This window comes from Aythya ferina (assembly GCF_964211825.1).
Source record: "Aythya ferina genome assembly, chromosome: 4".
NCBI classification, from domain to species: domain Eukaryota; kingdom Metazoa; phylum Chordata; class Aves; order Anseriformes; family Anatidae; genus Aythya; species Aythya ferina.
The window spans coordinates 36,824,556-36,848,481 of record NC_140300.1 but is presented as its reverse complement, the minus strand read 5'-3'; the positions used below and the strand labels follow the sequence as shown (position 1 = coordinate 36,848,481).

The 23,926-nt window shown below is 36.6% G+C and overlaps 3 long non-coding RNA genes across 3 annotated transcripts in view; all 3 read right to left on the bottom strand.

Moving 5' to 3' along the window:
* Positions 1 to 5,376: 5,376 nt before the first annotated feature.
* LOC311436271 lies at positions 5,377 to 10,499 on the bottom strand. The gene is made up of 3 exons (XR_014692713.1): positions 10,455 to 10,499; positions 6,301 to 6,373; positions 5,377 to 5,510 (listed from the first exon to the last, which is right to left on the bottom strand). It is a non-coding gene; the product is annotated as an uncharacterized lncRNA (long non-coding RNA).
* A 7,418-nt stretch (positions 10,500 to 17,917) lies between these two features.
* Positions 17,918 to 20,306, bottom strand: LOC311436270. The gene is made up of 3 exons (XR_014692712.1): positions 20,196 to 20,306; positions 18,918 to 19,013; positions 17,918 to 18,002 (listed from the first exon to the last, which is right to left on the bottom strand). It is a non-coding gene; the product is annotated as an uncharacterized lncRNA (long non-coding RNA).
* A 1,244-nt stretch (positions 20,307 to 21,550) lies between these two features.
* LOC311436264 overlaps positions 21,551 to 23,926 on the bottom strand; it is a 334,039-nt gene continuing 331,663 nt past the window's right edge. Inside the window, exons 16-17 of the long non-coding RNA XR_014692707.1 lie at positions 22,852 to 22,970; positions 21,551 to 21,658 (exon numbers count right to left, since the gene is read on the bottom strand). This is a non-coding gene — a long non-coding RNA (uncharacterized lncRNA). The remainder of the gene's footprint in view (positions 21,659 to 22,851; positions 22,971 to 23,926) is intronic.

The following is a 23,926-nucleotide window of genomic DNA, read 5'->3' as shown; positions in this document are numbered from 1 at the left end:
CAGAATGAAAGAAAGCATTGCGGTAGATGCAGACCCAAAGAACTATACAAAAAAACAAAGCCATTACTTTCAAGAGCATATCTCCCCACTTTTCTTACTGCATGGAGATTTCTCTATGGAGAAGTGGCTTGGATAACTACATACAGAAGGGGCAAACTTTGCTGGAGAATTTGTAGTCCACAGCTATTTCCAATAAAATTATATATAGCCAGATACTGCACTAAAGGAATTAGGCAACTTCTACTTATAAAATCTCAAAGCAAGGAAGAATTTATTAAACGTAAGACTAAGCATTTTCTAAACAAGCTGTGGAAATGAAGAGCTCTTTCTCTTCCCTCTAAACTGCTTTTGAAGTGTTTTCCTGCAGAATTCCTGCAGAGCGTGAGAACTTCTGCACAGAGCACACCTCAGTGAGGCAGAAACAGGACTGAGATTAATTATTTTAGAGAAGCAAACAGCCATTCACAGAAAATCTAGCACAGTGCTCATGCTACCTAGTCACCAAGGTACAAAAGAAAGTGCCACTTCTCATTACGCTGGAGGAGTTGTCTGTTCTTTGTACATTGCTCTAGCACAGTGGGGCCTGGTAATAAGCACAGCTCCTAGGAGAGACTACAATATAAATAATAACGAGAGCATGTGCTTTAGTGTAGCTGTAAGAGCTTTAACCACATTCAGAGCATCTTTTTAATTGGCACAGTTTTGTTACTTTTAGTGAAGCTACAGCAATTTAAACCAGCTGAGAATCTGACCCAGAGTGCTAAGTCCTATTGCGAGAGTAAAGTAACTTAAAGAAATAATAGCCTCAGAAAATTTGATGGTCTGAAACAATATCAGTTTTTAATATAATCTTTCTAAAACAATTAGGAAGGACTCCAGTTTTTAAGAAAAACTAGATATGGGCCATTTTATCATATTATATATTAAACTAATAATATTCTCAGAAAACTCAAGGTTTTTTATCCCCACAGTTGCTCTTAAGTTTCTGGCCAGTATGATTCATACACAAGCAGTATGTTTTTTGAAAAAGTAGTGACAGTCTGAAAATGGATTAAACAGACAGAAAGGAAGACAACTTGAACACAAAACTTGCAAACATTTATGTGGCTAGATCTCTACTCAGATCCCTTTGCAGAACTGTGTCCTTTGCAATTTGCTTATTGAGAAATAAGTGCTTGTGGGGATTTTATAAGAAATATACTCATCAATTTTGCACAGTCCCCTGTCCGGCAGTTTTGCTTAGCTGTTGTCTGAGGGCTTCTTGCTTATGTAGTATCAGATAATTTTCCCCATGTCCTATAAGCAGAAAGGGTATCAAAGATATTATATCCTAGTCTCTACCTCAGCTGTCTTTAGGCTCTGAAACTTTAGATTTCTCATAATGTCACAAGTAAAAACTGAACTTGCCCCCTGAATTTCAATGGCTACTTAAAACATTTTTTTTTTCTTTTACTGCTAGGGTTTCCAGGATTTTTGCTGTTTGATGTTGAGAAGTATGGACATGTAAAGAAAAGATCAAAGTACACTTCTGGTTAATAAAACTCAGCAAAAGTTACTGCACAAAATGCTGGTAAAATTAGACTTCATCAAAGAATCACGGATGGCTAAGGATAAGGGGAAAACATTAAAAATCAGAGTAGAAAAAAAAAAAAAAAAAAAAAAAACAGAAGAAGGAAGTAAAAAATAGTTTTAGAAGAGCATGATGGAAAGATGTTAATATAATTTCATATTTTCATTTCACATTTGTTTACAGATAAAGTTCTGTAGGGTATATGAAAAAGTTTGTAGCTTGATAACATTGGTGGTGGTAAATGAGCATGCTCTCAGAATGACAAAAAATAACCTCAATATTTATGATTGCTACTGTAATTATTCATAGTTAGATTAGATTTTAAATTATGGAAAAAATACAGTCTTGTTTTCAGGAACAATAGCAATAAGATCTTTACAAAGTAAGACATTTAGTTATAAACTTTAAGCTTAAATGCCTTATTATTTTTCTACTATAGAAAAAGGAAGGAACTACTTTAAATTAGACCATTTTTCCTTTGTAAAGAGTTCATTTGACAGGTTATAAATGAGAAAGCAACTGCATGTTCCATATTATACTAGTCCTACTTTGTCTCTCAGCATTGTCCAATATCTGTTTCAAGCAGCAACCATTGCTTTAATGGATATTATCAAAAACTATAAAGTTATCAAAGTTATCAAAAAATAAATAGTTAATTAATAGTCAAAAAGTTAATGAATACCTTGTTCCATAGGAAAATTATGCATCTAGCCCTCAGAGCTAAGATACACCCTATATAGTTGATTTGAAATCACGCTTATAGTACAAGTCACTGTCAACTATAATCTATCTGGAATCATAATAGTGGAAGTTACTATCAGTTTTCCTGTTATTATTGTAAATGACCAATCTTTCCAAGAGTGGTCTTAATATTTCCTGGCAATGACTTTCACATTCATTGCATTGTTTAAGGTGTGATTCCTCTTACTTGTTTTAAATTTCCATTTTAAATTTGAATATATTCTTGCATCAGAAAGGAATAACCAATTTTCCACCACTAAAACAATCCCAGTCCTCTAAACCTAAGTATTGTTGTCTGTATTCAGTAATACAGAATGCCACTAATAATTTTTGTCACCCTTTTGTATTCTACCTGGTTAATCCAAATAGGACAGGGAGTTCAAGCTGAAAGCACTGTTGATCTATAATAAAGTTCCATGCTACTATTGACCAACTATTCTACCTCTTCATGTGAACTGAACTCTCCTGGCTTGGCTGTTCCAGGGCGCTGTAAAGGAGTTTTCTTACACCTGTCCAAAAAGATGTTAAATTTTGTTCTAGACAAGCAAGACGCTGCCAAGTGGAATAGATTGCATCTGACAGTTGGAAGCGTTATTGAACTAATCCCAAAGGAGCAGTAAAGAGATGTGAAAGAGTCAAGTCCTCCTCTGTAACCATCACAACTATTTAAAGAGTCCAGTCCACATAGAAACCATGGAGGAAGAAAAACTATAAAATTTGCACAAAAGTGCAAAGCACAAAAAAGCTTAGGATGATGATGCTGAGCTTTTTCTAGAATCTCAGAACAAGAATTCAGTGACATTAATAGCTCAGGGGTCTTCATCTTGTCAGATACTGGTTGAGAAAACCAGTGGCATTCCCCTGGAGTGAACAAAATTTAAAAGCACACATAGTCCCAGCCTTTCCTCTTGAACTGCCTGTGCAACCCGCTGCTGTGGGAGAGCTGAAAAGAACAAGTGAACATGAATATGTCTTGTCCATTGAGAAATTCCTTCTTTCTAGTCCAGGAATAAACAACCTGTCAGATTGTAGAACATGCCCAGGCAACCAGCAGTTCCCCTAAGAACAAGACATATGTATACATATATATATATATGTATATATATATGTATGTATACATATATATATATATGTATACATATATATATAAAAGAATATATATAAAAGAATAAGGGAAATTGCACTATGTGGGGGGAAAACAGCCTACAATCCTTCTTCTGGGGGAGCTAGGACAATATGCCTTGAAGACTAAACAGTTACTGCTTTGTACTGAGATGGCTCTCCTCTCCCTCATTGGTTACTTGTGGTAGGAAAGATAAAATGAAGAAAAACTTGAGGCAGTAACACAAATAAAAAGCTGTGGGCATTTCCTTGCAAATCCCTTGCCTGCAGAATTAACATTCCTACAATCCGTCTATCCTGTGTTTGTCAAACAAAAGCTGCTACTTTGCTGTGTTAGATGGGATAAATATTTTCCAAGTTGAAACAGTAGATGTCAGCAACAGAGATGACCACCCTGACGTATCCTTTCATTGTGTTTTGAACGTTGATTATAATTGCTATCACTCAGTGAGAACCAGAATGATGAGATGGGGATGTTCTTACTTTGATCTTTCTTTGCACAAATTATGCAAAAGAATCACCCAATGTACATGTGTGAATTTATTATTTTTTAAGATTAATGTTTAACTAGTGAAGAAAAATGAGAGCCAACTCCCTAAAATTCATGAAGCACTGACACAATTTCCAGGAGACATCACTGAGATGAGGTCACCTTTCACTTTCAGATTCACTGTTGTGGGTTTAAAGTATTTTTAGTGAAGTTTGTGAAACTTCTCAGGATTTTACTGCCCACTCACAATCTATGAAGACAAATTGCTTTCAAACAATTGAATAACTTGCAATATCAGTTTCTATGAGTAGAAATAAACAGAGCTTTGTTCTCATTTGTGCAGGTTCCTTGGAAAGAATCTTATTTAATGGACATTGGCAATTTGAATTCCAATCCCCTTTACTTCCTGGTGTGCAATCACAGCAGAAACAGGATATTATTAACCAGTTACTCTCTGGAAATATTTTAGAAATCAGTTTTAGATCTGACATATTTTCAAGTAGCTAACTCAGATTGTATTTAAAGTCTTTCCATACCTTGCCATGTATTTGCTCAGCTCGAGTTCTCATTTTTTTGGTGCCCCAATTTGCTTCCTTCTTTTCTGGTTTTCACATGCAGTGCATTTCATGTTCTCTTCCATTTCTTTCTTCCTCCCCCCTTTTTACTCCTTCCTTTTCTTTCACCAGTTCTTCGGCTTTCTTTGTGACTCCACTTCTTCCACTCCATCAATCTATTGATTGACAAGCCAATGTATAGCTTTGAAAGGGTCCTCTTAAGTACTTTCAGTACCACAAGACCTGCCAGGTGTATACAAGGCATGTTCATTTTAATTAAATCGTCATTGGACTACTGGAATTTCTGACGTGCTATGCCAATGCTTTGTTTTGCTTCTTCAGAGACATAAGTTTGCCAGATAGAGGCAATTCATGTATATCACAGTAATACCCATCAAAACTGTGGTCTGTATCCTGAACTGTTCAAATTAAGAGTCTGCTGCCAGATTGTTTGAAAGAATATACAGGAAAGTACACAGCTGTCGCAGTCTCTTACTAAATGAATAATGCAATATCAACATCTGTACGATTTTTGAAATGCTAAATGTTCAGATATGAAGTCTCTGCTGAGGACACAGATGGTAATGATGTTGTTCTTGCAGTGGTTCCCATCAGAAAGAGACAGAGTTCCATAATCACACTGGACTGTTAATGCCTGAAACAATACTTTCCTTTAGCAGCACTAGCTTTCAGTGCATCTCAGAGTGATAAATGCTTGCTTTGTGGGTTGCATTTAATTCCAAGCTTTGTTAAGCTAAGGAAATCCAGTAATGAATATGGACGTCTTCAAGCATGAATACAGATGCCAACACCAGCTGATAGCACTCAGCAGGTGAATTTAAACTGACAATCCAAGTTAAGGTAGAATAATTAAAATAAATCTTTTATTCAGTGAAAAAAAGTTTAAGAAAGTCCTCTGTTTACCTCGGCAAAACACAAATAACTACGCAAACTTCTCCTTTATGCACAACAGTATTATTTCACAGGACTATACGTATTTTTCTGCTGTTTAAAACACATCAGTACACATTGCCTAGTGAGAAACAAGAAATACAAATCATCTCTGGTTTCAAGCAAACAAACATAACTGTTTATGAAGTGTTTTAAGGTAGCGATGAAAGAGAGCACCATGTCTTATAATTTATTCTCTGTCTATTATTTTTTTCCAATCAATAAAAATTGTGTTCCAAATGCATTGAGCAAATACAAAACAGTACTTTTGCTCAAATTAGATGATGTTCCTGGAGTCAGAAGAAAAGCTAGAAGAAAAGACTGAAAATCCAACATAAAATTAAGCAGAGCTGAGAGGCAGAGGAATTATAAGAGGCTAATAAAGAAAGCAATGACTATATGAAACAAGCCTCAGAGAAGGCATGATGTCACCATCATGCTCGTTTGGACAGTTGCAGACTGAACACTTGATCCCAGACACAACTTATCTTCTTAGCTGGGATAGGCTCTCCAGAAAGATCAAGGATTATTTTCTTTGTGCATTGACACAGCTGAGACAAGTTTAGCAGAAATTTTAAAAACTAATCAACTGAAGACGAATATTTGAAAGGCTTAAAAGACAGGGGAAAATGTCAAGATGCTAAACCAGAAATTCCAGGAAGTCTGCGTAGGCAGAGACAGAACAGAACGCATTTCAACAAATGTTCTTGATTAACCCTATAAGTAACTTAATAAATTACAATAACCCCCTTTTGTCTGTTTATTTTTTAGGAACAGATGAGAACTTCAGCCAAAAGAAACCTGATGCAAACAGCAGTCACCATTCCAATTTAAATGCAAGAAGCACCATCTTCAGAGACAGAACTACTCACCTCTGTAAATCTTGGAGTTCCTAATCAGTAGACCTTTTGGAAGGGATGGAACGTGTATTCCTACTAATGTTCTCTAGAAAAATCAGAAACGGATTTTAAATAAATCATTTTTTTTATTTTTTTTTTTTTTTAAGTAAAGGAAAGTCTTGCATCACCCATACTGCCATCTTTAGGAGTTGCCTAACAGCTTTGTCAGTCTCATCCTTGCATTATGCCCAAACTAATTGTCCTCTGTATCCTGTGAAGACAAGGAGCCACATGCTTCTTCTGCTTCCTGACAGAGATGTTAAGAAAAGTGGATTCCTATGTTCCTTTTGGGTATTTATCTTTGGGTTTGGCTCTTTCAAATATCTGAGTTGCAGTCCAGCAGAAGGCTGGCTTGCCTCTGGGATTGGTGAAGCCACCTAAGCAGAGCTTGCAGGCCAATGTGCCTTTATTCCTGCAGCAGAGAAGGAATTTTCCTATTCCTAGAAGTCCCATTTTGAAAAAGAATAATTGCTACTAGAAACACTGGGGGATGAGGGGACAGACAGAAAGACATAGAAAAGAGTGGCATAACAGCTTCCTAAAGTCAAGAAATCCTACAGAGCCTTGGAGTAGAAGGTCCTGGGGGACCATCAAATGGGTTCAGTAGTTTTATCACCTTATAATACCCCATGGATTGCAAAACTATGCACAAAATCCTCAGCTATAGATTTAAGAGTGAGAAAGTTTGTATAAAACAAAGCCTCTTAGGTTATACCATTCTTTTCCAGGAAAAAAAAAAAAAAATAAGGAAAGGAAAGGAAAGGAAAGGAAAGGAAAGGAAAGGAAAGGAAAGGAAAGGAAAGGAAAGGAAAGGAAAGGAAAGGAAAGGAAAGGAAAGGAAAGGAAAGGAAAGGAAAGGAAAGGAAAGGAAAGGAAAGGAAAGGAAAGGAAAGGAAAGGAAAGGAAAGGAAAGGAAAGGAAAGGAAAGAAAAGAAAAGAAAAGAAAAGAAAAGAAAAGAAAAGAAAAGAAAAGAAAAGAAAAGAAAAGAAAAGAAAAGAAAAGAAAAGAAAAGAAAAGAAAAGAAAAGAAAAGAAAAGAAAAGAAAAGAAAAGAAAAGAAAAGAAAAGAAAAGAAGAAAAGAAAAAAAAAAGAAAAGAAAAAAAAAAGAAAAAAGTATACTGCTCTTCCCATAGGAGAAAGAGAAGCATTCTTAGCCAAAAAAAAAAGAGGCAGACTGTGAACTCCAGGATCACAGAAGCTGTTATAGCCAAGATTAAAACCCGATGAGAGTTCTCCTTAAGTAGAGAGGCAAAACTCAGGACCTCTGTGCTGTAAACTGAAAAAGAACTTCTGTTACTGAAGCAGCAGATAGGGATAAAATGCCCAGACAGGGATTCACATGTTTTGAAACACAGAAAGCAACTGATGAATGTACATCTTGATGCACAAAACATTAGCATTTTGCACATGCATGAACATAAGCTTCAAACCAAGCCACAGGGGGCCTTAGCGACTTGCCCAAGGTCAAAATATAAAGCCTATCTAAGGCTCTTTGATTGTGATTTGCTTTCTAATGTAGATAAAGCTCACATGCTGAGGGAACTGAAACACTTTTCAGGCATACAAGAGCTCCATCTAACTAATTTACTATTCATGTATACTTTAAAGAATCTGATCCCAGTAGATGTTTGTTCACATCACAAAGCTACCACATATTTTGAAATAATCTGTTAGAGTTGGAAGACTCTGTAGAGGATAGGCCCAGAAATCCAGAACTGAAACAGGAGATATGTTACAAAGTAGGATCAAAGGATACACTGACAGATGCGGTCAGTAGGCCGCGATGGTGTTTCTGTGCTCTGGTAATAGCATGAATCCTGGGTATCTTGTGTCGATACTCATATGTAAAGCATTTATCAAAGACTTAATAATGGCATTAATATGGTAATACAATTTCTACTCTCTTGTGGAACTTCTTCCTAGGAATCTTCTACATTTTCCCTCTATCTCCTTCCATTGCTCAGTTTCTTAAATAAGAAACTCCTGGTATCTACTAAGGCACATTATCACATGATCTACACTATCTGGTACAATATACTCAGTGCAATAAGGGGCTCACTTTTCAGTAATACCAGCATACTGAAAAAAAAAAAAAATTAAAATTAAAAAAAAAAAATCTGAGCCAAATCTAGAAATGTCCCCTTATTTTTTAGCTACGTAGTTAACTCCAATTGAACACTCATTGGAAATTCATTCAAAATTACACATATTGTGAAATACTTTGCTGATGTCAGTCAGCAGCCTCACTGCTGAACCAGTTCAACTATGTGTCCTAAAAAGTGCATATAAGTTCATGCATACTGTCTGTTTCCTAAGAACACAGAACACACACTTGTCTTCTTGATTTGGCTGCAGGTGGAGCAGACGCCACTTTCTGCTGCACCTTTGCTGCCCAATTAAACGAAATAATACTGTACAGAAGAGAATATAAGCATTTTCTGTAACACCCTAATGCTAAACCATCTGACAGTTGTGGTGTTCTGGCAGTTGTGGAATGTAACTAAACACCTACCTAAATATCTAAGTATATTTATGTTTCCATAGACAAAGCACTTCCCTAACTGAGGACGCTGATCCATAACAGACAGTGATACTACAGATTGCCAATACAAAGTCAAAGAACAAATAACCTGTTTGGAAAGACTATGATTTGTAGATCTAGGATCTTAGGAGAGTTTCAGCATGTTGAAGAACCTAATAGTGAAAGAACAAAATGTTTTATAAAACCTTAAATTATGTAAAATACTGAGATGTATTATCTGAGGCATTTTAAATAAGGGCATAATAAAGGCTAAATACTTCTGAACTGTCTCAGAAAAATTAATCCTTCTTAATTCATGCACCATTACTAGACTCTGATATTAAAATGCTGCCTGCCTTTAGGATGATGTAGTTAATAATTATTCACTTGTTTTAATTCATATTTTATGTACCATGTATTTTTACACAGCCCCAACAGTGGTGGCATCCAACAATTAAAAACAAGCATAAATTAAACACTCACTTACCGGCAACTATCTTCAACTAATTAAGTAAAGGACCTTCTATGATAATTAAAAGTTCCAAATAAGCCAATAGATCTCCTAGAAATCTTTAAAAAAATCTAAACTTTTCAATAGTACCTTTTTGGCAATGCCATGGAGGCATGCCATGTTAAACCTGTTGTGAAAATAAGAGCCAGATCATTTTGTCTCCCTGACAATGACTGGATTCTCCAGGACTCCACAGCACCATCCTCCCAGCACCACTTTAGCAGTAGTTAGTGTGTTAAGGCCAATGTCAGAAAAATTATGCTCAATTTTTTACCACTGGCTTTCTGAACAACTCTGGGAAAGAAAACTGGTATTTTGTATGCAAGTTCTTTGTCTCAAAGAAGCACCACGGTGCTAAGTCAGGGAGTTAGTTACAACATGATGTAGAAATTTCAAGTCTTCTATCACCCTTATTGCAACCACTATAGTACACTTTCCTTAACAGAGTTTATCCTCAAACATATTTGAGGATTCTAGTGTGGGTAGAGATCGAGAGAGAGAGAGAGAGAGAGAGAACTTGGGGAAAAAAGCAAACAAACAAAAAACAGGTACCTTTCTGGGATGGAATGGCTATAATAGCACCCATCATAGTTATTAAATTTTTGCGTTCCCCGAATAAGCAACAGCATGCAGTGTTAATCATCAGAGAACAGATAATGTCAATACACCCAGCATTCCATAGGCTTTTCTTGTAGCCACACATGGCACCATGATGGCACCTGAAGAGAGGATATAGGATTTATAAACCTCTCAAGCACTCACACTCCTACATCTAGCACAGGAGGAAAAATTGCCAGCTATAACCCATACAAGAATATGCCGTGGGGAAGAAAAAAAAAATAATAATAATAATATTTTTTAAAAAACAGACTTCATGGCAAATGGCCTCAGGAAAACAGAAGAAAAAAAATAGAAATTCAGACACTGTTCCAACAGATTTAAGTTACATAATTCTTTTAGGCGTAATTTTGGACCATACTGGTCCCTGGTCATCCTTCCAATGAGAATAAGAGATCACGGCTAAGATCCAACTCCCAAGTAGCTGGGTCTTAAGCTGATTGGGTTTGAAAAATAAAAATCAATACTACCTTTACCTTAGAATTGGCCACAAATCTTGATGCCATGAGCTACCTCCTGCTGTACAGAGAGAGAATTCATTGTATTAGCATACGATTGGTGAATATTAAATTATCAGTATGTGATATAAATACTTTTCATGAGTATGCTATGCTGCATAACCCATATTACAGACTGAAATCCTGGAACGTATTCATAACTTGGTTGCAGTGGGAAACTGCAAACTTAACAAAATATGTAAGAGTGCCCAGGAAACTAGATTCAAATATACAAAAGTATGAGTATAAAGTCCTGATATTTTGAAAAAATACCAGTGAAGTATGCTATTGCTTTTAAAGTCCTTTGACTTTCCTCTGGCAAAGCTGCTATCTGCACTACTCATCGATATTTAGATTTGAGAGACATGTGAGGAGCATATCTATATTAAGCACCCTGTCTAGGGATACCGAAATACATTTATATCAAGAAATATTTAGTCTCTTGTCTAAATTATTAGTAGAAATTTTAAACAATTTACCACATTTCCTTGGGTAGCCAATTAGAATACTACAAATAATTAATTTGTATCATACTTTTTGATTACCTCTCATGCATGCAAGAAGATACTTTTCAGACATAAAAGACAAGCGTATTCTTTTAAGAAAAATGGTCTAATAACTTAACAGCAAAAATAAATTGCTCACTTAGGAGCCATGTAGGTTTCTCTCCAGTGAAATTCTGAATCTATCTGCTTCACATGGCAACCACCACATGTAGGCAAAAGAGTCCTGGAAATTAAATAAATCGTGCCATACAGAGCAAATAAAACCAAACAGTTCCATAGCACAAGTTCCATAGCAAGATGATGATAAAGCCAGATTTCACAGTGTTTCAGTCTCTCATATACTTGTTATATGTCCACTGTCACATACTTCCCATCCTGAACTGTACTCTATAAATCCACTTTTCACTTTAAAAGTTACAGAAAAAGCCTATGCAACAGATTTGATTTTGAAGGGTACATATACATACAGACCCATACATCCAGTGTTTAAATAAAAAGATTGTATTGCAATTTAAAAACCAACACATTGATAAATGTCAAAAATATTTTCATTTACACATTCTGACCATATAAGCAGTGTTTAATTCCATTTTAACTTAATTTATTTTCCAGAGCCTCTTATACCTGACTTATCTTGGCTTATTCTGATAAACCAAGTTCCCTAGGTCCCAGATCTGGTTTATCTAATCTAAGACACCCTGCCCAATTAATTCTCATTTATTTTGCAGGAGGATTTATTAGCTGGAGCATAATGACACACTTAATGCAATTCCTGGCCAACTCAGAAATCAGGCACAAGAACCTTGTATCTCCCTCCAAAAAGTTATATAGAAGCAAGTTTTGTTTTACCAAAATCTCTGTGGAGAGGTACTCTCTATTGCTGGTTCCTCTCCACAGCTCTCTTTCTAAGCATACCTAGTTCTTGTTCTCTTTGCATCTACACCAGGCGGATTTCCTCTCCTTTCCCCTTGCAGCCAGGAACAGGCAACATCTTCACTACAAGATCTAAGTTTCATTTTTTACAAAAAGGAAGGCTGAAAAAACTCTTCATAGAACAGCAATGGTGAAAAATAAGGAGTCTATATTTACCTGCTTGAACCTGGACAATTTGGGGCAAATTTTCAAGAGAAGGCAAAGGTCATCCTGGTCAGCCCTGATACAGCAGACCCTCTCTGCCAAACTCTGATCACTTATTTGACAGTAAGATTTCATAATTATTTTAAATTCAGACTAGCAAATATTTTTTCTATGGCAATGAGCACATACTTTTAGAATTTTCCAAAGTAATTCTGCTCAAGTAGTTATAGAGAGGCAAAATTTGAAGCAAATGAAAAAAGATTCTGAATACTAAGTGTCCAGTAACACAAACAGGTACTTCAACATCCCATACCCAGAAAAGTTGACCTTGAAAACCTTCCTACACAGACAAAAGTAAATCAAATGTTCTTACATTCTGCAGCTTTTAATTTCTATATCAAATGAACAATCATTCTCCAACACATAGGGCAGATGTACTGGGGATGAGCATGCTGTGTACATTTCTGCACAGTGCTATTTCATGAAGACATCAAACACTTGGCCCAAAGAGAAAAAAGGCATCAAACAGTTGTTGCAACTCTCTCAATGGAAGAACAGCAACATTACTCAAAAATTTAGTATCTGTAGTTTATTTTATCCTCTTGTGCTCAGGCAGGTGGACGTTATAAAAAGGACTCAAAGCTAAGGTCACACAGGGAGCAATAAAGCAAGGGTTCAAATACTGCTCTGTGCCTGTATTTCAGGCATTATCTATTATTTTAGAGGGACAAAAGAGGACACCAACTCCTTGTCTGCTCTTTCATGTCACTGATAACACTTCAAGAAATGGTGTCAGTGCCAATGGTGAAGATACATTTTGTAATGTGGAAGCTGTTTCGCTAGGAGACAGACATAGGTCATCAAGCTGGGACTCACATGAACATATTAAGGGATGTTAATGCAGGGAGTGAAACCAAACAATTTTTTGACATTTTTAAAAGCTATTAAGTTTCTACAAAAAGGAGAAATGTCATCTTGCTGTCAAACAATATGACATTGTTTGATACAGCTAAAAAACAACAACAACAAAAACAAACACAGTGTCTCTCCCTGTGACATCCCCACCACCTCTCCTTCCAAAACAAAAGAAAAACACCCACCCTTCTATCTGGCTATGAAATTGCATCAAAAGTTACCAAAGACACATCCTCATTTGGAAGCAGCAAAATTTGGTCCAGGGGTATCTATTTTAAAGTACATGAAAGCCTAATAAGACTGGGAAAAGTTTTGTCTTCTTGCCTGAAAATTTTTCAAAGCTCTTATTTCCTTGTCCCATAAAAGAATGAAAATGACTTAGCTTTCTCTCTTCCCTCCCCCCCCCCCCGCCACGTGAAATTATAATGTAAACAGAAATCAGAGTGATTCCCATTGCTTCAATTCAAAATCACAGCCATTATCTTCATAATATTAACAGGGCTAAACATTTTTTATAATGTTCCCCCAAATTCATATCTAAATGTAATCAACAGCTTTGCTCCTCTGACACAATGGATTTACATAGCAATAGCAAACTTCACCTTTGCAGGGTAAAAAAAAAAAAAAAGTTTACTTAGACTTGGCCTAAGATTGTGGAGTTAATCATTACAGACACTAACAACTATCTATCTACTGCACATTTTGGTCACCCAAAAACACACACCAAAAATTCCTATGTACAATGGTGACATGAAGAGCTTGAAAAGAACACTTAGAATGGCTGGAGTAAAATGCTTATAATGGGTCATATTAAAAGAAAATAATATTTTCATTATCAGTATAAAATAATCACTTAAGACTGGTGGATGTATTGAAGAAATACAAGTAATTAAATCTTTTTTCTTTTTTTTTTTTTTTAAAGAAAGAAAAAAGACATTTTCAGCACAATAATCCAGTCAAAAATGATATCCTTCCTAGATTCTATCTTAATTTCATGCATAATGAAATGAATAGAAGATTATCATTCCATTTCAATGGACAAGTGATCAGGCCCTAGATACCCTTGCTGTAGTGAACTTCACTACTGAATTTCAATGGAGGGAACTTTACAAGCTGATGTTAGATACTGTTCTGAAAATTGTTTGGGGACAAGTTACTCACACAGCAATGCTGTAACATTTTCCCAAAGGAAGGAAAAAATCATATTATCACTTAAATTAGGAACTTTATATCTCCAGCAGCATAAGGTGCAAGAAATCCAAGGTAACACTTGCACCTTGGTCTCCTCTGCGCTAATGTTATCAGGATTTCTAGATGGTTCTTTTTTCTTTATCTTTAAATGAAGTAGGGACAAGATGTAGCACTAAGTCTTATACTTCAGACTTGATCTTTTTAAAAGCTGAAAGTCCTGAGCTGCTTTAGGAAAGTAGAACCACAGAGTTCAGAAGGCATTCTTGTCAAAAACCTCTACATAGCAGACTTCCAATACGACAAATCAGTTCTTGTTCTTGCCATTGTTCTGCACAAGTCACTGTTTTAAGATCACTGAGGATGTTAAATAGATTTATGCAGGTGGTTTTTTTCACAAAATTTATTAGCTAGAATTTGAGTGGGTACATTAGGTTTATGAGATGCATTACTGCCTCCAGTGGTGGGGAACATTAAGAACAAGCCCAATAGATACCAAGGCAAGTTTCTTACCTCTGTAATGTCACATATCTTATGTTCCTCAAGTTTTCTGCATTTTTTTACTCCTTCAAAACCCAATAAGCAACATTTAAGTAAAAACACTACACTTCATTGAATCACAGGATAAAGTTCTTCCTCTTTGATTGCTGATCACTCTTGTGTAGGAGGTCATAAACATTATCTAGAAAATAAAATTGCATACATGGACCACCTAAACATGCTATGAGATGCATCTTTGAATCCTAAATAAGCCTCCAATATTTTCTTGGAGGTATGTTCTGTGTCATGTCAGGCAGTACTGATGCTTTCACTCACTCTTAGGCTTTCTGCTGGGAAAGGAAAACTAGACTGCGGTTTGTGTTCTGCAGTATGTCCACATATTTAACAGGAAAAACAGCAACTGTTTTTTTTTTATATATTTCAACTTCCCAGTTGGCAAATATTCTGCCCAGAGGGACTGCCACCAGGGTTTATGCCAACAGAAGTAGGAATTAACTGTGATTAACAGTTTCCATGATTAACAGAATAAATTCCCCTTCCTACAAATAAGAGTCTGGATTCTATCAGAAAGGATATAGCACAGAAAAGCTATGACAAAGGCACATCCTTACACTCAGGTGAGCTGGGGAAGTGACTCTTCAGAGGAGCTAATCCTGTTAACTGTGGACACTTAGCAGAGCTCCCAGCACCATCTCCTCCTGGGACTGTTCTCTGCCACCCAAGCAGTAATCCTCCTCAGCTCCAGGCTCCTGCTTCACTTCCTCTTGCTCCAGCCTCTTGTCATCTCAGATCTAGTCTCTAAAAACATAACTGAGCTAGAGCTCTCCTTCATTGTGATTGAAACACATCTATAGTATGTTCCTCAGTAAAACTCCAGAAGCAGCCTGTATGACAATGGGATTGCATTATGTGCACAACTACAAAAAGTCATGCCTTACTGTTCTCAGTGTAAACTACATTCAGCCTTACACTCTTCTTTCACAAACTTTGCTGTTTTGGTGACAACTTCTCACCTCCTCATATTCAGCAACCATTTCTGCCCTTCACAAAATAAAGCCATAGTACAGAGTGAATGATGAAAAATCAGAAAACATGAGTGGATACACTTTTCACCGATTCAGTTTGCCTGGCTGCTTCTACCTCATCTAAACAATGAGAAAAAATGTCCTTTACAGTTCCTGGATAGAGTTCATTCTCTGCAAGCAGCCTCCGTTTTTCCTTTGCAGGGAGAGTAGGAAAGGGTTACATGTTATACTCACTCAACTATTTCAAATACTCACTTTGTATATCTGATTGGGATACATATCTCATGTAGATTCATTCTAATCTCATCCATGTTCTTTCTTTATTGTAGCCACAAATTGCCCTATTTCAGGGAAGCTGAAGACATTCTTTTGACATAAGTCTACTCCTCCAGAAAATGCTCTACAACAGGGACAGGCTGTAGACAGCCTGGAGAAGTGATTTACTTCCCTTGAGCAGAAGAGAAGCTTGGAGAGATGTGCCTCCTTGCATGTTCACATAGATTAGGTAAGGTACATGCAAGTAGCAAAATTACTTCTGCTTCCTTCCCTCTTCTGAATCCTACACTGAGTATCCCATAAGGCATTTACTTTTGGGGAGAGTTGATTCATACACTTCAGCTGTAGGCCCTACTTCTATATTTTATGAATGATTAAGAGCAAAGCTCTAGCATAAATGTTTGTGGGTTTTTTTTGTTTTTTTTTTTTTTTTTTCCTGCCCTCCTTAGCTTTTCTCACTATCTCTGTAGCTATTCATAAATGCATACTTGTTACTAGTGGTACAATACTGTCTCTGTGACATCCACAACAAAATTGATCTGGGTCATAAATCAATAGTGCTGTGAAATGCAAGAATGCTGAGCTCTCATAGAAATCTCATCCAAGTTATGCTTTACAGTACAACCATGCATGCAACTGCCATGATTGTCATCTAAAGTTTTTCCTGAAGCTTAAAACCAAATTACGTTAAGTATTTCCTTCCCCACCCCAACTAAATATATAGACATATATTCAGGGCTTCCCATTAGTGACAGAGCTGGGTCAATATCACTCACAAGAAAACACTTACCTAAGTGCTACAAGTGCTAACACTCTCATTAAAGACCTGAGCTCACAGAAGTCACTGGCACCCTCTCAAATGACTTCATGCTGTTCACATCAGGCCCTGAAGTACCTCAGGAAACACCTATAGTACTGAAAATTACTGCCATTTCCAGTGAGAGCCTTGTATTGGTTTTACATAAAGTATTTATGAGAAAATATTGAACTGTATTTCACAGTGACTCAGTAAATAACTCATGTCATGCTCGGTGCTTTTGGGTGGTAATTAAAGATTTAAGGCATTCAACAAAAATGTCATTGCTTAATTAAAACCAATAAAAATATTTCCACATTAAAATATTTGCTTGTTGCCACTCCGACTTTGTTCTAGGTGTACTATAGGATTTTTGTGGCTAATCTTACTTAAAGCAAGCACTAAGCTATTTTTCCCTGGATGAAAGCTTTAAAAATCATATTGCCTTAATCTTCACCATGTTAAGAATTTTAATGTGAATTTATTCTTCAAATGTGTGGTCCCATATGCATTATTTAATTTCATTAGAGATAATGGGCAAATTGATACTCACTATATTTTCATACTGCTTGTATTTCTTTGTTGGAATTGTGGAGCTATAATCTGGTTATTATCAGACAGAGCATTACAGACTGCATCAGCCTCTGACTGGCTCCCAGGTCCCTCTCCAGTAGTTCTCTGGTCTATAAAACCTGTGCATACTGTTTCTACCTCGAAAGCAGCAGAAAAGTGACCTCCCTCCTCCCCGTCCCCCCAGGCAATTGACTCAATAAGTAACATTGACTGGTGAATTAACCTTGCAGAGGGCTTAGTTTGGTCACGTGCTGAGCAACCACATACTCATTAACACAAGAGAGACAAAATGCCAGAAAGGAAAGAAAAACCCTGAATCCATATGTATTGTCTCAGTGAGAAACATTAAGTGGCATTCTGTCATGACACAACTTCAAAGGAACAAATTACGTGTCTAAGATATCTTCATATGATGCATTAAGGATTTCTGAATAACAGAAAGATTCGGAAGCATGTTCTAGATAACCTAATGGAAAAAAGGTCACATGGACCTTGATTTATGAGATAGAATGTCTATCCCTTTGCCTACTAACTCCTATTTTTTGGACTACTGCCATAAAATTATAAATATACATTATTTTAAAATACCTCAGTTAAGTATTTGTATATCTTCAGTTTGGTCTCTTTCCTCCTTCTTCTTTATCCTGGATGAACAGTATTTAGCCATATTCTGTGCAAAGAAAATGACAATTTCTACAAAACAAAACTTTGCAAAACCTTCTTAGTGAACCAATATATTTTCACAGAACAGATGGATTCAAAATGTAATTTTTTCACTGTATCACAAAACATTCTTCCAACATAGATATTTGAGCTAGATCCATTTGGGCTAGCTCCAGCACCGTCATCAGTCTAACTATTCCAGTAAAACACTTAACTCCACTCAGCTGAGCACAAGTCAGAGACTTTCTTGATGTTCAAATATCCCGTCATTGAATTCCTGTTCTCTACTACTTTTATTCTCACATTCAAAGAAGTTTAAGTAGGTTAGGCTTTTCTGTGTGTGTGTGTTGTTTTTGTTGTTGTTGTTTCTTTGTTTTGTTTTTGTGTTTGTTTGTTTGTTTGTTTGTTTTTCCCCCTCTAGCGTAACTGTGATGGCAAATTCAATCATATCATGAATTTTCAGGTGTAACATATTCTATATTTTAATTTCAGCTAATAAAAAGTTAAAGTATTAGTAATACCAAATATTTTGGCTGACCCTAGAATACCATATTTCCACTTTAAATGGTGGTATACACATTTTCATTAATTCGCGTCTTTGCTTCTTAGCATCCTAATTTCCTCATAGACTTCACTTTTTCTATCTTTAAGAAGCCTCTGATCTGTTCTGCACCTTAAAATATTTAATCTTTTCTGATTTGATATAATCGTTTTTGGTGGGTTCTTTTGAAGCCTCCATTGTATTTATTGCTTTGCTATCTCTCTTTATTTTTACTTTCAAAGAGCTTTCTTTGTTCAGAGACAGACTTTACTACATTACTTTCCCAATGTTACCTTCCTGGCATGTTCATCTATGAGAGGTTTGCATCCTTTATTTTTTAATTTGAGGGGCTTTTAGGCTGCGCCAGCTTTTAATACTTACCTTCATTCTATGACATCCTTTATTGCTAAACGCAATGAAGATGTGTCCTCTTGTATTTGGTGTCTGTACCACTGTTGCCTCTTGAGATCACTCCCACTTCAACAAAGGTTAAATAAAGAATAGCCTCTTCTTAGAACAGTGGAACAAGAACCACTTGAAATGTTAATAAAACATCTCTCTGCTTTGTTGTACTGTGCTATTGATGAGTTGATATACAGCTAGTTGAAGTCTTTTATGTTTTGCCAATTTTCTCTGTCTCTTAAAATCCAACTCAGAACTATGCAAAGCACATCTGTTTTACTAATCTAAGGAAAAATACAGCACAGACTACTGATGGCAGCAAGTTGGCCATCTAACCTATCTGCATACTGCAAACTGTATACTCACACCAAAAACTTAGGGGTATGGTAGTTTTCTATCAGAATTTTTAACAATAAATGGTGATACGCAACCTTTCAAGAACAACATGATTCTCTGATTCCCATGGACTTTCTTCTGTATCTTATGTTTCTGATAATTGTCAACATCTGTCTCTAGGAACTGACGTGGAAGGGTTTATTTGTTTCTGTTGTTGTTTGCAGTTTTCATAGTATATCAAAAGCATCATCTAGTTTGAAACCAGGCAACAAAAGTAAGTCAGATGCTGAGCCCAGAAGTTGTCTGTGCCTCAAAGTCCATTACAGAGCAGATCATGGCCATTTGAAAGTATACAAGAATGTAACTTCTAACATAGTGGTACATAGCATCATTGCCTCTCTTAGATACATAGATTACATTCTTCTCTGACACAAAGATTTATCCAGAGGAAAAAAATCCCCAGCTGATTTATTCATATAGCATTAAGGCCTGTTTTTATGAGCAGCTAAAAAGGGATTTAGGACAACACAGGTTCTATACTTATTCGCAATTCATAATACACTAGAATTATTTTCATTCTCACTCAAGGTCCTCTAATAGAGGCAAATATATCAATCACTGGGACTTAACACTTGTGCATCTCCCAGTAGATGATCTAAGCTACTGAAGTCAAGAGACTGGGAGAAAATTTTGGCTTTCGTGTTAAGGAAATTTAAGTTTTATAACCCTGATGATTTTCAACAACAGCTAGAAAATAAAACTCCCAAGCATCATAAACAAAAATTAAAATAAAACCTAAAGTGAATGAATAGTTTTAAGACGTGTAGATTTTCAAGCCAATTCCACTTCTAGGAGACACTGAATAAATGGTTTATGGCAATAAAATCTGCTGGGACACAAAAAGATGCTCTTTTGTCTCACTTTCTGAAGTACTGCTGCAAGTCAAGGTTCACACATATTCCCTGTGTTTCTCACGCAGTTCATACTGCAGGAAGAGTTCACCTTCTGGCACCTCTCATCCATGATTCCCTGCTGGTCCACGGCACAACACAGACCCCTTTCTTTCCCGAGGCAAAACCAGAATTTGCAGGATTTTGCACTCTTGGGTTTTAGCCCCAGGAACTGAAATATTGTTTGTGCCATTTGGGGGGAGAAAAAAAAACAAACAAAAAAAAAAAAACAAACACAAAAAAAACCACATGCACACAAAAAAACACTGCAACCTCTCACTCCCCACTTATCCCCCCCAAAAAAATGAGTACTACTTTGGATAAGTTCTTGGTATGCTTTTCAGGAGAGCAGATTCACATCCCCCTGCCCATCTTAGTTTTACCACCAAAAAAAAATAAGTAAAAAAAAAATTACAGCTCTGTGTCATGCTAAAAAATAAATGAAGTTGGTGCAGTTGCCTGGACAATACTTGTATGCACCTTCTTTCCATATAAAAAGGATCTTCATATTATGTATGTCAGCCAGCCAACCCTCATTTATAATTTCAAGGTCTGTTACTATTTTAAAGACAAGATCTGTGAAATAAAGAATACTCTTGAAGTTGTGCTGAGCTTTAGCAACTGTGTGGAAAATATAAAGTTTCTAAGTTTAATTCTTTGTATGGCTGCATCTCAGCATTTTCTTAAGTAATATTAAGAAAGGTTACCTACCATATTAGTCCTGATTTTTAGAAAAATGCCATCTTGGGGAAGGTGAATAGAGGAGAGTAACATCAAGATGAAATTACCAACAAAGAAATCCTACTTTCACTGAAATAAGCCCCACAGATATTGTAATGTAATTTATTGTTAATAAATGCATTATTAGAATTTTTCCACAGAAGAAATCTCTGAATTTTAAACTCTCATAGATCTTTGTTCAAACTGTGTATGACAGAAACATTTTATATCAATTACATATTTCATTTTCACAGTTGGGTGAAACAATGATAGATTCTGGGTTTATTTCCCAGTAACTCAGAAACAATGATTAAGATTATTAAAACTCTTTCCACAGTACAAAATCTTGACAATGTAATGTTACATGCAGATCCATCAGGAAGAGGCCTTTGTTCACCTCACTGATGCAGTGGGGGTTTTACTTGTACCTGGCTGCTGAGATCCAAGGTTTGAAGGAGTGAGAATTTACACAGAGACTTTCTGAACCATGGAATACTCTTTCCCTCCCTCCCTCCCTGCTCACATAACCAAGATTTTGAAGTTGAACTAATGGGGGTTCCTTTTAGACCTCTTCTGTTGCTATTAGAGAGCAATCCACACAGCACAGCAGCTTCCAACCCTGTGCACTAATTTCAGCATTAGCAAGTTGCTTACCTTCCGCAGACCTGAAGGTTACACAGGTTACTTACTAAGAGCCCAAGGGCTACATCCAATCTGCATATAAACCATAGACATTTAATATGAGTGCTCAGAACCATATTTGGTTGTACTTTATCCTTACACATTATGCAGATGGAACATAATTCACTGTGGTTCAAGTTCATTAGTGGCACCAACCAGCAGTTCTGCTGTTTTGTCCCCATCCTTCAATTACAGGAAGAGGGCAGCTGGAGCCCACATTATATGACTCAGCAGGTCTTGTTTGGCCCTTGGGCTGCACATTACATGCCCCTGCTCAACTGTTTGATGTGCTGAACAATCTCCGATTTCCAACTGGGGATGTAAACTGATAATGAGATTGCTTTTATGCTCTAAATCTCAGTGGCATTATCACAAAGGCCATTTTCTGGCTTTTGCAGTTGCCTGAAAGGGAAAGGCAAATAAGCAGTAGAGGTGAAAACAGAATTGTTGTGTAAGTTACAAGGCAAACACAAGCTGCTGATTCAGCAGAAAGTGCAAACTGGTTGCAGGCAAGTAGCATTTTTTTGCTTTTTTCTGATATGTGTCACATTGAGTATTTGTTTAAAATCCTGTTCAGGTGAGGTGGGCAGGCACAAAGGATGTTGCATTATGTTTCCACCAGCATCTTGGGAACAACACATAAATGCTGTAAATGCCTTGCAAACATTAAAATAGCATAGTAGGACATATGATCATTTTGTATACGATCACAGTATGCCAAGAGATCTACATCAGCAACAAAACCAATGATCTGTTAAATGCAATATTAAACAATCTAGCAGCACTTCTCTTTCCAGGTGTTATGACAGTCCATAATTACTCCTCTGATTCTCACTTAACATTCGTGCTATAGCATCATTTCTGGTTGTCAGGCATCGTGTAATTGTATTTTAAAATTTGCTAAAGAAAGATAGTCTTGAGAAACCATAAGCAGCAGGGGCCAAATTTTAATAAGAATCTCTGTTAATGTCACTTCAACAACATGAGTCCCACTATTTTAATCACAGGGGGTCTTTAACACGCCTTCAGGGACACACAGTTAAAGCCAAGAAAAATGTCACAATTATCCACCGACTACAAAGAAAGAAAAGTAATGAAGTTGTTTAAGCATTGCTAGAAAATTATACTCTTAATTAGAGCATTTGAACATTTTACACTTCTCACTTCGGTAGTGAGCAGTAATGACGTATATATTTATATTGGGGGTAAACACACAAGACACTGACCTTTACTAAAATTAACTGGTAATGAGTCTGTTACAGCATCCCTGAACTCCAGAGACAAGTCTGTGCTGTCCTGCCAGGCTGGCCACGCTGCGTGTCTCCTTGGTCCGCTGCCACCTGCCCTGTCACACATCACACTTATGTCACACAGGGAGCATGTCAGAGAACCCTTCCCTAAACTATGTGCACCCTTATCCAGCGATGGCCAGTAAAGCACTAGAAGAGATCTGTGCTTCTCTGCACACAAAGGTATGTAGGAGCTAGGCAGGTGGAGTGATACACAGCCTAGTTAAGTGAATATGATGGGAAATTCCAGGTGGCTTCAAGGGGGACATTAAAAGGTACATGCCACAAACCCACACTCTTCTGGGTTTGTTCTTTTTCTGCTCAGTTAGAAGCCTATGTGATGACTGAGACAAAACTTAGCAAAAGGAAACTTGAGTTTTAAATGTCTCCTCTACGAAGGGTCTGTACAATCAGTAGTGAACCTTCTAACTTCTTTCACTGAAAAAAAAAAAAAAAAAAAAAGAAGAAAAAAAAACTCTGGCTTTTCACCTGCACAAAACACTGCACAGCTGTAGTAGCAGGGCATGAATTGCAGTGAAGTATGCATTCCTACACAATGCCATTACATCCTTGAATTCCACATTTATTTTAAAAGTCCTTGAACAATGCTGTGAGGAAGGAGGAAAAATAAAAAAATAAAATAGTACCATATTGAGAAAATGTCTCCCAAATTCTTCCAAAACACATAGCGTATCAGAACACCAGTATGATTAAACTGTATGGAATTATACTGACCACTGCATGTTGCAGGTGAAGTATGCCATGCCAAGTATTAGAGAGCAAAGTGTACACAGCTGAGAGAAAATAAGGAATGGGCAGCAATAACCAGCTACCTCCATGGGTCATATTTGCTTCATCCTTATCTAATCCCTGTGCAAGACCTTAACTGCTGTTTTGAAGTTTAACACGTCCTCCTGATGAAGACTCTGTCTTTTCTTATGTTTTGACACCCATATGATTTCTATGGGTACCTCAATGTTTGCACTTTTCACTTGCACATATGTTGTTCCAA